Source organism: Solea senegalensis, linkage group LG8 (assembly GCF_019176455.1).
Source record: "Solea senegalensis isolate Sse05_10M linkage group LG8, IFAPA_SoseM_1, whole genome shotgun sequence".
NCBI classification, from domain to species: Eukaryota; Metazoa; Chordata; class Actinopteri; order Pleuronectiformes; family Soleidae; genus Solea; species Solea senegalensis.
This window is the reverse complement of record NC_058028.1, coordinates 24081622-24093840: the sequence shown is the minus strand read 5'-3', so window position 1 is coordinate 24093840 and position 12219 is coordinate 24081622. Positions and strand designations below refer to the sequence as shown.

Below are 12219 nucleotides of genomic sequence, written 5' to 3'. Positions count from 1 at the left end.
AGTGTACACTGATGTGCTAGTGAATTATTAATAAATATGTTATTTGAGTATTTGTTTTGTTCTGTACTTTCTGGGCCATAGACTAGTTATTCATAAGAAAGAAGAATATTTAGATTTAATTCATTGCATTGAATAAATTAAAATTAATTCACACATAAATGTAGTTGATTATTACTCAGCTATATTTCATTGATATGTAGAATTAAATCAATTTTTATTAGTAGAATTTACACATTAGGGAGTTTATGTTTTTCAAATCAACTCAATATTTTTGTTTATGTTTTAATTAATTCTGTACTGTTTTCTATTCGGATCTACTCATATTAAATGGGTAACTATTAAGGGTCTCATTTAATTAAAATTTACTCACTAACAAACATTGTGAAATTCAATTAATAATATTGCTTGTAATCTGTTGCCTCATTTTTATTGAGTAGATATGGTGTATCTTTTCTTACAGTGTATAAGTTCCTTATTTAACTTGGATATGTGGATTGGAACTACCACACAAAGTCACTGTGCTATCAGCCACATGAGCAGCCTTAGTATTTAAGCATACAAGCCGGATATTTCCCTTTTTTAATGACGAATACAGACTACCACTGTCTGCAGGTAAGGAAAGTAGTTTTTTCTCATGCAGGGGCAGAACGTACATGCTGGTTGCTTGTCATTGCTTGTTATCAGTAGTCGATGCAGTGCATGAGTGCAATTTCTCCTCCCGACAAATGCCAACCGAGGCAGTGTCGCAGCTGGGCGTCTTACTTTGCCGTCAGCCAACTGTTGGTGGGGTTTGTACCAGGGGTTTGTACCAGGCTTTAGTGATAATTGTGTGAAACCGCTCCGGTCCAGTGCAGAGTTTTGTTGGTATAAGTTTGCAAACATTTTTAACCAGGCAGTATTTTGACATACATTATTTGCCTGAGTTTGGCAGGTGGTGATTCTGAGGGAGCAACTGAAGGTCGTTTTGTTGTTGAGTAACAAATATCAATATTATATTATATATATATATATATATTATGCACAAGAAAAGTTTCCCACAGAAAAGTATGAGAAAATATTATGCTGCCTCGCTCCAGCCTCTACGTGGATGGTTTAATCAGTTGAATATGTCTGATGCTCCCAAACAGGGCGTGGGCTCTTAATGCCCTCCACTGTTCACTCCTGCTCCTGTGCTTTCTCTCAGGGAATGCCACTGACATGAGGTAAAAAGAATCTTTGAGCTGTACACCACCAGTGGGCACAAAGACATAAAAACCAGCGCACATAAAGCACATGGCATCAATGTGCTGTGAATATTTTCTACCTCTTGAGAGCAAATTACAGAGGAGAGGAGTTCCACTGGTACACAAAAATTGTAGGGATGTGTCAGAAAGATTACCATACCTTTAATTTAACAAACTGCATATACAAGTTCAGCCAAGTCTTTGACTATTTGTGTCTATGACTAATTTGCTACTAATTCATGCTAAACCGGGAATTTTCGGTGTAAAAATATGGACAAACGAGCTGTAGAGCGGCAGCTGGAACTATGTGCTCTGTGGAAGAGTTTAACATTTACAAGGATGTTTTATTGGGTACATTTTCAGTAACATACTAAAAAAAAGTGCCTACAGTTGTCTCTTTAAAATGTATCCTATTATTGCTTTAAACGCATTTTTAGCAAACCGCAAATTGGGCAGTTTCCTCTGGTGTGTGGAATGTCAGCAGGTGTTACACACTGGGACTCATAAACAGGTTTGACTGTCGAAGTTGGTCATTCATTACCAACCACCTCACATTACGTCGTACTTGAAGCTAAAGTTAAGGCTGGTTTAAACAGATACATTTTGTTGCCCTGTCAGAAAAGCACTGCTCCTTTGTATCGCATAATAATAAGAGAAAAACAAACTAAGACATATAATAGATCAAAATAAACACAAATGGTGTAATTTTACTATTGCCATTACACTGTCATGATCACAGGGGAAGCCAATAAAGTGGACAATTGCAGCTTTAATTGGATAGTTACAGTAAATAGTCTTATATAACTGTGATTGGAAAGATGTGTGGTTGCTTCAACTGAAGTGGAAAAAAAAATACGGTTGTGTGAATACGGTTCTTTCAAAGTTGAACGCCTACATGTTGGTAGATCGTGGGCAAACTATCAAGGCTGTATCTCTGTATCTGACGCGTCACATCTTTATCAAAAGGCAAAGAAAAAAGAAAGAAAGAAAGAAAGAAAGAAAGAGAGAGAGTCACAACTTAGGTGACAGTCATTGCCTTACCTGCTGCATATCACATCATGGGCCTTCAAGACTTCAGCAGCAGTCTTCCATGATCTCTACTGTGAGCATAAAGAAAAGAGTTGTGGTTAGACCTTAATATGACAATTACTACACATGAAACTTCGGAACAAGCAATATTCGATTATCTGTTTTCGCCCTATGGCAGTTGAGATTGGCACAGCCCCCCCCGTGACCCTCCAGTAGAGGATAAAGCGGTAGATAGTGGATGGATGGATGGATGGATGGAAATGAAGTTTCCCTACTGACAGATTGACATCACAGAAGTAGACAGAGATGTTCTGATGGTTACATAGATTCAAAGCCTTTTAAACTGTTAAAAAATACTTGACCTTCATTCTTTCACTCGGCACTGTTGGCTTAATCATTGCTCAACAGATTTAATAGACGTGCAGTTACTCTTTCATCAAAGCTTGGTGCTTCAGCCGCCACCTTTTATGACACCAAAAAACTTCATCGCTTAGAGAACCTGAGAAAGTACGTAAGAAATCTTCTTTTTGCACTTGTACGTGTCAGGCCGCGTGGCCCATTATTAAGAATTGATTGCATTCATGGCGAGTGGAATTGTTGGAACGGGTGACGTGGTAACTCAAAAAGAAGAACTGTTATTGCATTGTGATGCCAAAACTTGACATAGACGGACATCATGTGTAACCCAACCAGTATTGAACAAGTGGTGCTGATACAAAGAGAGTAATATTTTAAAATAAAGTACTCATAAAGTAATGAAATCACGAGGTAAATAATCAATAGTTAATGGATCAATCAAATGTCATCAGTAGGTAATCATTAGTGACTGATTACACTACCATTTTTGTTTCTGCCAATGGTGGAGGAGTGATTTATAGTCAAGCACTTTCTAATGATTAATCATTAGACAACAAATCTAATGATTTCCTTCTTATGACGTTTGATTATTATGTATCAAACATCAATCAATAACATTATCATTCCATAACGATTAGTTCATTATTGGATTATTGGTTAGGCATTAGTAACAAGTCCTCAATGGCTTCTATGTATAATTTGCCTGGGTGTTGTGCCAAAACATGGAAGAAGAAATTGCATTTTGTAAACAAAGAAAAGGGTTGTACAAAACCTTTTAGCAACACCTCGATACCTCGGTTTCATATATGCAGGATAATGGCGAATAAAGGATCAGGTGTGATCAGGTGTGACAAGCAAATAAGTTATTTTAATGTGTGCACCTTAATTATAAAAACATCGGAACTCATTGCACATATTCTGACCATCCATATATTCATCATGGTTCTGCCAAACTTGAACGATTGAATGTGTTGCCAAGTGTTTAAAAATGAAGTTTCACGCCTGTTCTTCTTCTCTAGCTCAGTTCCTCATCATCAAAGTGGATTGAGGGGTTTTATATTATATTATATATTATATTATAAGGAGGAGTTACGGTATTTGTGGCCCTGGTGTGTCATCGAGTCACGTTTTAAACACACCTTAACAATCCTGCATGGTTTTCAGTATATTCTCAGCCACTCTAACATATATAACGTATGAAGAGGACAGCGCTTAAATAACTCACTGGCAAACATAATAACATGTGCACAACTGTCATTATAACCATAATAGTCATAGCATAAGAACAGCAAGAAGAATACTTATAAAAAGCTTCACCCAGTGACCGTCAGTGTTGATTTTGACGCATGAGACTAAATATATTTGTCAACAACCTTTAACTTTCATGACTAAAGCCTGCCCCTCATAAGAGGATTTTAAACTCTGACTTGATTTGAGATTGTAGGGATTTGGGAGGAGGACTGTCGGCGTCATCAGTTAATAAATGTTGTGTTGTGTGTGCGATGTTTTGTACTGAGAAACGGATGAAGTGAGAAGACAACTTGGGCTGTACAAGTTACCGTTCTAATCAAAAGTTACCGTTCTAACAAAACGCTCTCATTGCAGCGATCTGTTTCGCGCCCCAATCACTGTTCAGTTGTAAAAATGTTTAATACTTACGATTTTGAAATCAGGAAGACTCTGATGCATCCGATATGCCGGTAGTAAGAGTTATACCGGTATATTTTTAAAAGAGACATGTAGTTGAGACAATATCGCCATACCGGTATATTATATATTATTTTTATGTTGCCTTGCGAACACTATTTAATAGTTCAGCTGCTCAATCACGCCCCTTATATGTACGTACTACATGGTGTTCAAACCGGCGTGATATTGTAAGGCGCCTACGATTGTCAGAAGGACCAGACTACTACTGACACGAGACGATGACAAGACTGTACCAATGTCCTAAAACACTGACTAAGTCAAAAAAGACGAGGCTAACATGTTGTAAGTGTTGTTGCTTCAACCTGAAACTACATGGAGCAAGAACAGCGGAGATTTCTGGGGAAAGTGTTGGTTCAAAGTAAAATACTAAAGTCAGAACAAGCATTAAAGCATTCAACAAGTGTTACGTTGTGTTATGGGATGGCATTTAATAAACCTTTTGATCAGAATCCAAAATAATCTCAGGAATAATTGAATGTTTTTTGTTATTCAGAGAAGCATTTGAAACGAGACTAAGACGAAATCAAAGCAAAGTAAGTGAAACGTGTTTCTTTATAAATAAACACTTAAATAAAAACAATCTTAAATTAAAAAATCAACGCACGGGCCAGTGGAGACGTTGCTTAAGGCAACTCAGTGACATTATTGCGACAAACACACACAGTACACCTGGAGTTGATTTCTTTTGAATGTTGATTTCTTCATTTGTGACGTCTGAGATCGCCGACCTCGCTGAACAAACTAACATTTAGAAACTTGTTAGCTAACAATTATTTGACACAAGATGATGCTGCTGCCATGACAGCGACGTTATTTTACTTTAGCTCAAGGTTAAAACGAGTCGTATGTGTATTTGTTTGTCTTTGAGTCCTGCTTTACAAATCCCAAGGCTCAAGCACCTACACACAATTCCCTCCCACTTCTCTGTCAGATGCAGTTATGTTGCCTGTTATTCATTCAAAGCCTCACTACTACACGTGACTTCTTCTTTTTTTTTCCCCAATAATTTCTGCCAGACTATTTTGGGGCCAAGTTCTGGACACCACTGTGAGGGTTATGTCCACACTGATTGAAACTGAAAACCCTTATTTTCTGTTTTTCACTGCTAATGCTGCTCAGGGTCACATCACAGCTGGGCATACTTATATTTTGCATTCTTGATGTATTTTTCTCACTGTCATGTCATTTCGAGGCAGTGACTTTCAAGATTTGAAAACCCATGCAAACACAGAGCGGCTGCACTTGGCAGCCACTTTATTGGGTACGCCTGTTCTGCTTGTTAATTCAAATCTAATCAGCCAATCACACAACAGCAGCATGTAGGCACTGGGTTAGACATGTTCAAGATGACCGGCTGAAGTTCAAACCAAGCATTCGAAGGTGGAAGGCATTAGATGTAAGTGACTTGGAATGTGGTCTTAGTGTTTCAGAAACTGATCGACTGAGATGTTCACGCACAACCGTCTCTTTTGTGGGTTTACAGAGAACTTTCTTTGCCTTGTTGATGCCGGAGGTCATAGGAAAAAAGGGGCAGGATAGTTCAAGATAATTAAAGGCAACGGTAACTTCAATGACGATGTGTTCGTTTCAACCAAAGTACGCAGAAGAACTCATCTCTGAACACACAACGCACTGAAAACTGAAAGGTAGAGGGGTTAGAGTAGCAGCGGACCACACTAGGTGCCACGATGACCACTTTATTAGGTATCATGTGTACTTAATAAAGAGGCTGGTGAGTGTATGGCGTATGAATGGCGTTTGTGTTCTAAGGTCAAGGCCTGTAACTGTATGAGAGAGTTACAGCCCAAACCATTCAACAACAATAATATCAGCAAATCTACAAAGCAGTGACGATGATATTAAAGTGGATTTAATGAGGACAAGTTGCAGTGCAAGTCTTTTTTTTTAATAAGCAACAGCAGTATTTTTAGCTGCGATGATAAAAGCACGAACAGGAAACAGTCCTTTTAAGCCTCTCTACAACCTATCATCTATTTTCTATTACAGAAGGACAAAATTAACTTTGCTGACTTTGTATTCTTTAAGACAGAGAAAAAGAAAGGCAAACGAGTGGAGGTCAGCAGTGGTCTGCTTTTTATAGGCCCCGGTCCCTTTAAAGACAATGACCTGACCAACAAGGCACTTTGGCTGGAGATGAGAAAGCAGTTATTTCCAGCACCCTCCTCATTTATTTGTGTACGTGTTTTAAGAGACCTAAAGTAGCAGGCTGGATGCCTGGGAGCCATGCTGATAAAGCAAGAAGGGGACTGTACGCACTTTACCCAGGGCCCCAGAGTGAATTGGGGGGCAGCATGGGGGGCACAGACAGGTGATCAGAGCCAGGCGGATACACTCGGGTGGATAACATGTCTTTAATGCTACTGATGGACTGCCCAACTGGCGCCCTGACCGGCTGGCTGGCTCCGTGCCCAGCGTTCTTCCACTGGCTGTGCGGTGGTATAGCTCGGACGACTGCGAGTCAGAGAGAGAAAGTCAGGGGTGACTGACGGACAGACCGCAGACAGACAGACAGAAAGACAGACAGACAGAGGCAACATGAAACACTGGAGATAAACAGAGGCCGAATGCACACAGCACACTGCAGACAAGAATTGGTGTCACACTAACGGTGTGGAACGTTGATGTAGATACAATAGAGAAGAGAAAGCATACTATACTGTAGCTCAGCCAATTAAAATGAGCCTACTTCTCACTCAATTTATAACATCAGTAAACATTTTTCTGAGGTGTAAATGGTCTCAGTCACTAGTTCCTGGTCTCCTTCAGAAGGAAATGATTTATTTTGTAACTTATATTGCCTTTTAGAGGAAAATAGACAAGAAAGTATGACAAATAAGAGTGAATATGACAGCTGATATCTTCCAAAGGGGGCCTGGTTGCAGGTGACATCTTCAAAACCTCAACATGGTTCCTGGTTAAACTGCGAATCTCACAGTTTTGAAAAGGGAGTCCAGATTCTTATGGGTAACATTATTATTGGTTACCACTTGGTCCTTTCATGAGTGTGTTTTCTAAAGTGTAAATACAAAATAACTGCAGGCTTCGACCAAAACAGAGTGTTTCAACCCAAACTTGACGAATGAAATGAGAGTCACAGTGAACCGTGTCAGGTGTGGGCGGTACACTGTCATTATTATTTTTTCGAGCAGGTGAATTCACTTGTGAAACTTTCCGTGGGCGCTTCTTTGTGTTTTCAGTTTTACTCCAACCTGTTTGCAGTCGCCTCCTTTTATGAGCGTGATGTTGCAGACAAACAGACATTTGTTCATATTTCAAAGATAAGCTCTGAAGCTTGTAGTAAATAAACTACAGTGATATACTGTATCTATGATCAGATGAAATGTGTTGCAGATTGTTTACCACATAATGATTCAGCCTTTGTGAATAAAAGAAAGTTTATATGTCAGAATACAAGTAAAACAAAAAAAAAAAGAGTGTGCAGCAAAAATATGTTGCTTGTTATTCAGAGAATTTAAGTGTTGGTGTGTATTCGTCTTCGTAGCACACCTTCTACTTTACCATTCGACCCAACAGCAAATGAGCTGCAATCTGTTTTCTCGATTTTCAATTAAGATCATGTGAACAACTATTGAAGAAGAGGCTGATGGTTCAGAGAGAAGCTAAAATACTCATTCCCGGGAAGATCTCACTCGAAATGTGTTCCGTGAGCCTTGGGCTGCACTTCAAAAACAAAACGTGTAAGGGAGCTGCACACTCTAGGGCTTATGATGCCATGTATCAATGGGCTCACAAAAAAGGGAGAGCAGAACCAGGACTGTTATGGCTGCAGCAACATCAAGAGCAGTTCACTTCTTGTCTAACACTGACAGGAAGGTTTGCCATCGTCCAGTCAGTCAGTCATCATCATTTACCGCTTTATCCTCCACCAGAGGGTCACTGGGGGTGCTGTGCCAATCTCAGCTACATCGGGCGATAGGCGGGGTACACCCTGGACAGTTCGCCAGTCCATCGCAGGGCCACACACAGATAGAGACAAACAAACATTCACTCTCACACTCAATCCTACGGTCAATTGTGTCCAATTTACCTAATCACAACATTGCATGTTTTTGGACTGTGGGAGGAAGCCAGAGAACCCGGAGAGAACCCACGCACACATGGGGAGAACATGCAAACTCCATGCAGAAAGATGAGAGTGCTAACCACTACCCCACCGTGTGGCCCCCATGGTCCAGTACTTGTGTTAATTAGTAAAAGGTAATCTCTCTCTTTCTCTCTCAGCACTACTTTGTTTAAAATCACCCTGATAGTGTTCAAGTGAGCTTTGTCCATACAGTCAGATATGAAGACACATATTCAATATGATTCAAATGTTCTGAATGAATCTGAACTTTTGTTTTGAAGCCTGATATGTTGAGGTTTTGCAAGGCGTCACCTGCAACCAGGCTCCTATGCTGGATGTTTTATCGTCTATTTTATTCAAAATAGAATCTGAAAATGGTCATTTACAAAATAGACGTAGAGAATTAGGCAAACGTTGTCTGCTAAATGTCGGAGATTAACTCAGCGTTGTTTGCATCGATTCTTGTGTCGGACGTGGCGCTCATATGACTCTTCCAGTGACAACACTCTCTGGCCAATAAGTGGCTGACAGTTTTTCTAAGTCAGATTTTAGTATAAACTAAGCTCGCTTGGAACCTTGCCAAAGCAGGTACCAAAAAAAGCACCAGGTACCAGGTACTATCACTAATGGAAAAGCAAAAAAAAAAGAACTGAGTCGAGAGTTGAGCCGAGTAGTACTAGAACTGTGTAATGGAATAGTGCCATAAGTGAATGTGCTTTGAGTGGTCATCAAAACTAGAGAAGCTCTATACTGTATAAGTACAGACGAGTCAACATCAAGTTGAATATAACACCATCTCTGACTCCTTTCACATCACCACTGATCTGAAGCAGGGCTGCGTTCTGGCCCCCACCCTCTTCTCCCTCTACCTTGGGGCCATAAACCACCTGCTTCCTGACATGGCCTCTGGCATCCAACTTTGCTGCCGAATGGATGGAGGTCTTTTCAAGATTACCAGACGCCTCCACGCCCGCCAACTCACCACCCCGGTCACAATACTGGAGCTGCAGTACGCCAACGACAACGTGACCCCTGTGGACACAGTTGCCGCCCTCGATCTCTTTACTGCCTATTCCCGCTTCAGTCTCACCTCCAACACTGGGAAGACTAAGATCCTTGCGCAGGGGGCCCCAGGGCCATCCCCCTCCAGACACCAGCAACGCACGACTCGGTTGTGAAGTCCTTGAGACTGTGGAAGCTTTCCCCTACCTGGGAAGCTACTTGTCCAGCGAATGCACTGTGCAGAAAGACATTGACAACACGTGCACATGCAGCATTTAAGAGGCTCTCCAAATGTGTCTTCCTAAACCACGACCTCAATCTCCATTCCAAAATCATGGTGTTCTGAGCCATCGTTCTTCCCTTCCTCCTTTACGGCTATGAGGTGTGGGTTCTGTATAGGCATGATGTACCAACAGTAAATCCTGAAGATCAAATGGTTTGACCTTGTCTCCAATGTCTCCAATGAATCAGTCCTCCTCTGAGCCAATCTCAGCAGTATCGAGACCACAATGGCATGACATCGCCTCCGCTGGACAGGACATGTCAGAAGAATGTCTACAACCCAATTCCCTCGCCGAGGACCGCACTGAGTGGAGGTGTACCGTCATTCAGGGGACAGACCGCATGGAGAATGAATGACGTTGCGAGGCGGAGGCCAAGAGACAACAACGCAAAGAGCAGCTTTGGCCTGCACAAAGTGTCCCCGACTCTTCCACTCTGCCCTGGCCTTGAACAGCCACATCAGACACCGTCACCCCCCCGAACAGCAACAATTCAGGCCCAAAGGATCTGATATGGAACTACTGCTCGGACACAAGCGACTGCCTAGATTATACAAAATAGTGTTCAGCGCAGCTTGAGTACAATATGAATAACAGTCTTTGAAAGAAAATGTCTAAAAGGTTATGAACCAGCATTTATTGCTAAGATTTGTCATCAGTCCGTATTATAATAATAATAATAATAATAGCAACAATGTTATTTGTCATCCATATTTTGATACTGAGCAGCTGAATATTGTGGTCAGATTTATTCATGCGTGTGATCCAAGTGAGATGATTGTAGCCACAGCAACACAGAGCTACAATCCAATAACTATCCTTGTCTTCTCTGTGTAAACACAGTGTGCTTACATAACCCTGAATGAATCCTGTCTGACCTGCTGCTAAAAATACCAAGACACAACTTTATTTCCAATCATTTTCTAATGACAGGACACTTGATTTAAAAGTGCACAACTGAAGACAGTGTATACAGTGAGCTCTTGGCAGACAGGCCTGTTTATTTCAAGTTGTGTTTAGATTATCAGACATTTCAACTACTGTGGGGTAGTTAATAAATAAACAAGCACACATTCTGGGTCTCAGATTGTGTTTAGTGTTGACAAATTGTTTAAGTGCTGAGGTCAAGCGTTTAGCGCCTGTTACTATAAACCCTAATTTTGAGAGTCTGCTTACTACAGGAATGCTGCAGTGTGATGTTGCGTTCAACTGCATAGCAGGGGCGTTTACAACCTGGGGGGGGGGTCACTTCTTGATTACGTGATCATGTTATAACATGTGATCATTTGCACAGCATTCTCATGGTTCTGGTGCATAATTTGTGCTTGTACGCGACAATAAAATCTGCCGTCTATTTTCAGACTTGTGAAATTGTTAGTTACCTTGTCATGGTATTTGTCTAGAGTATGGTGAGTATTTCTAATCTGGCCACAGTCACACTAATTGTAATGAAACGTCAGACAACTGCATGACAAAAAAAAAAGATTTCATCCAATTAACTTGAAACGAAACTGCTCCGGAAAATTAGCCACAAATGACAGATTGTATAATTAAGTCTGCAGCAGAGTGAGAGTGTCTGGTCTGGTGTTATAATTTAAGCAAGACAGTCAGATGTGAAGCATGCTCTGATATGCATATCTATTTTTGATCAAATACAATTCAACAAATGAGGTCCCAGATGGATGAAGCATTCTATCTTCACAACAGACTATACTATAAAGATAATCACCATGAGTGACAACAGACAAGGCAGCATTTAGGTGGCAGGGTTCTATATTTATATTATATTATATTATATTATATTATATTATATTATATTATATTATGTTATATTATATTATATTATATCATAGTATATTATATTATACTATATTATATCATATTATATTATATTATATTATATTATATTATATTATAGTATATTATATTATATTATATCATAGTATATTATATTATATTATATTATATTATATTATATTATGTTATATTATATCATAGTATATTATATTATATTATATTATATTATGTTATATTATATTATATCATAGTATATTATATTATATCATATTATATTATATTATATTATATTATATTATATTATATTTTATTATAGTATATTATATTATATTGTATTATATCATAGTATGTTAAATTATATTATATTATATTATATTATGTTATATTATATCATAGCATATTATATTATATGATATTTCTTGTCATTTTGGACATTTACCATGAAAAAGCATGTAATGTTTTTGTAGTGGTCAGTATTTACTGTTTGTAGAGCTTTTCTAACCTTGATGATCACTCAAAGCTGCTTTACACTACATTATTGCCATTCAGCCATTTACATCCACTCACTCACAGTCCATCTATGTGCAGCATATTTTCTGTCACTTACTGTATCAAGAGTGCCAACCACTATATCAAGAGTGTGGCCCACACTCTTGATTTGATGTAGTGGTTGGCACTCTTGCCTTTGCAGCTAGAAGAACTGTGTTCAAGCCCC

General features: G+C 39.4%; 1 long non-coding RNA gene across 1 annotated transcript in view; it reads right to left on the bottom strand.

The window, feature by feature from the left end:
* Positions 1-2264: 2264 nt before the first annotated feature.
* LOC122773233 overlaps positions 2265-12219 on the bottom strand; it is a 63901-nt gene continuing 53946 nt past the window's right edge. Inside the window, exon 3 of the long non-coding RNA XR_006360868.1 lies at positions 2265-2323. This is a non-coding gene — a long non-coding RNA (uncharacterized LOC122773233). The remainder of the gene's footprint in view (positions 2324-12219) is intronic.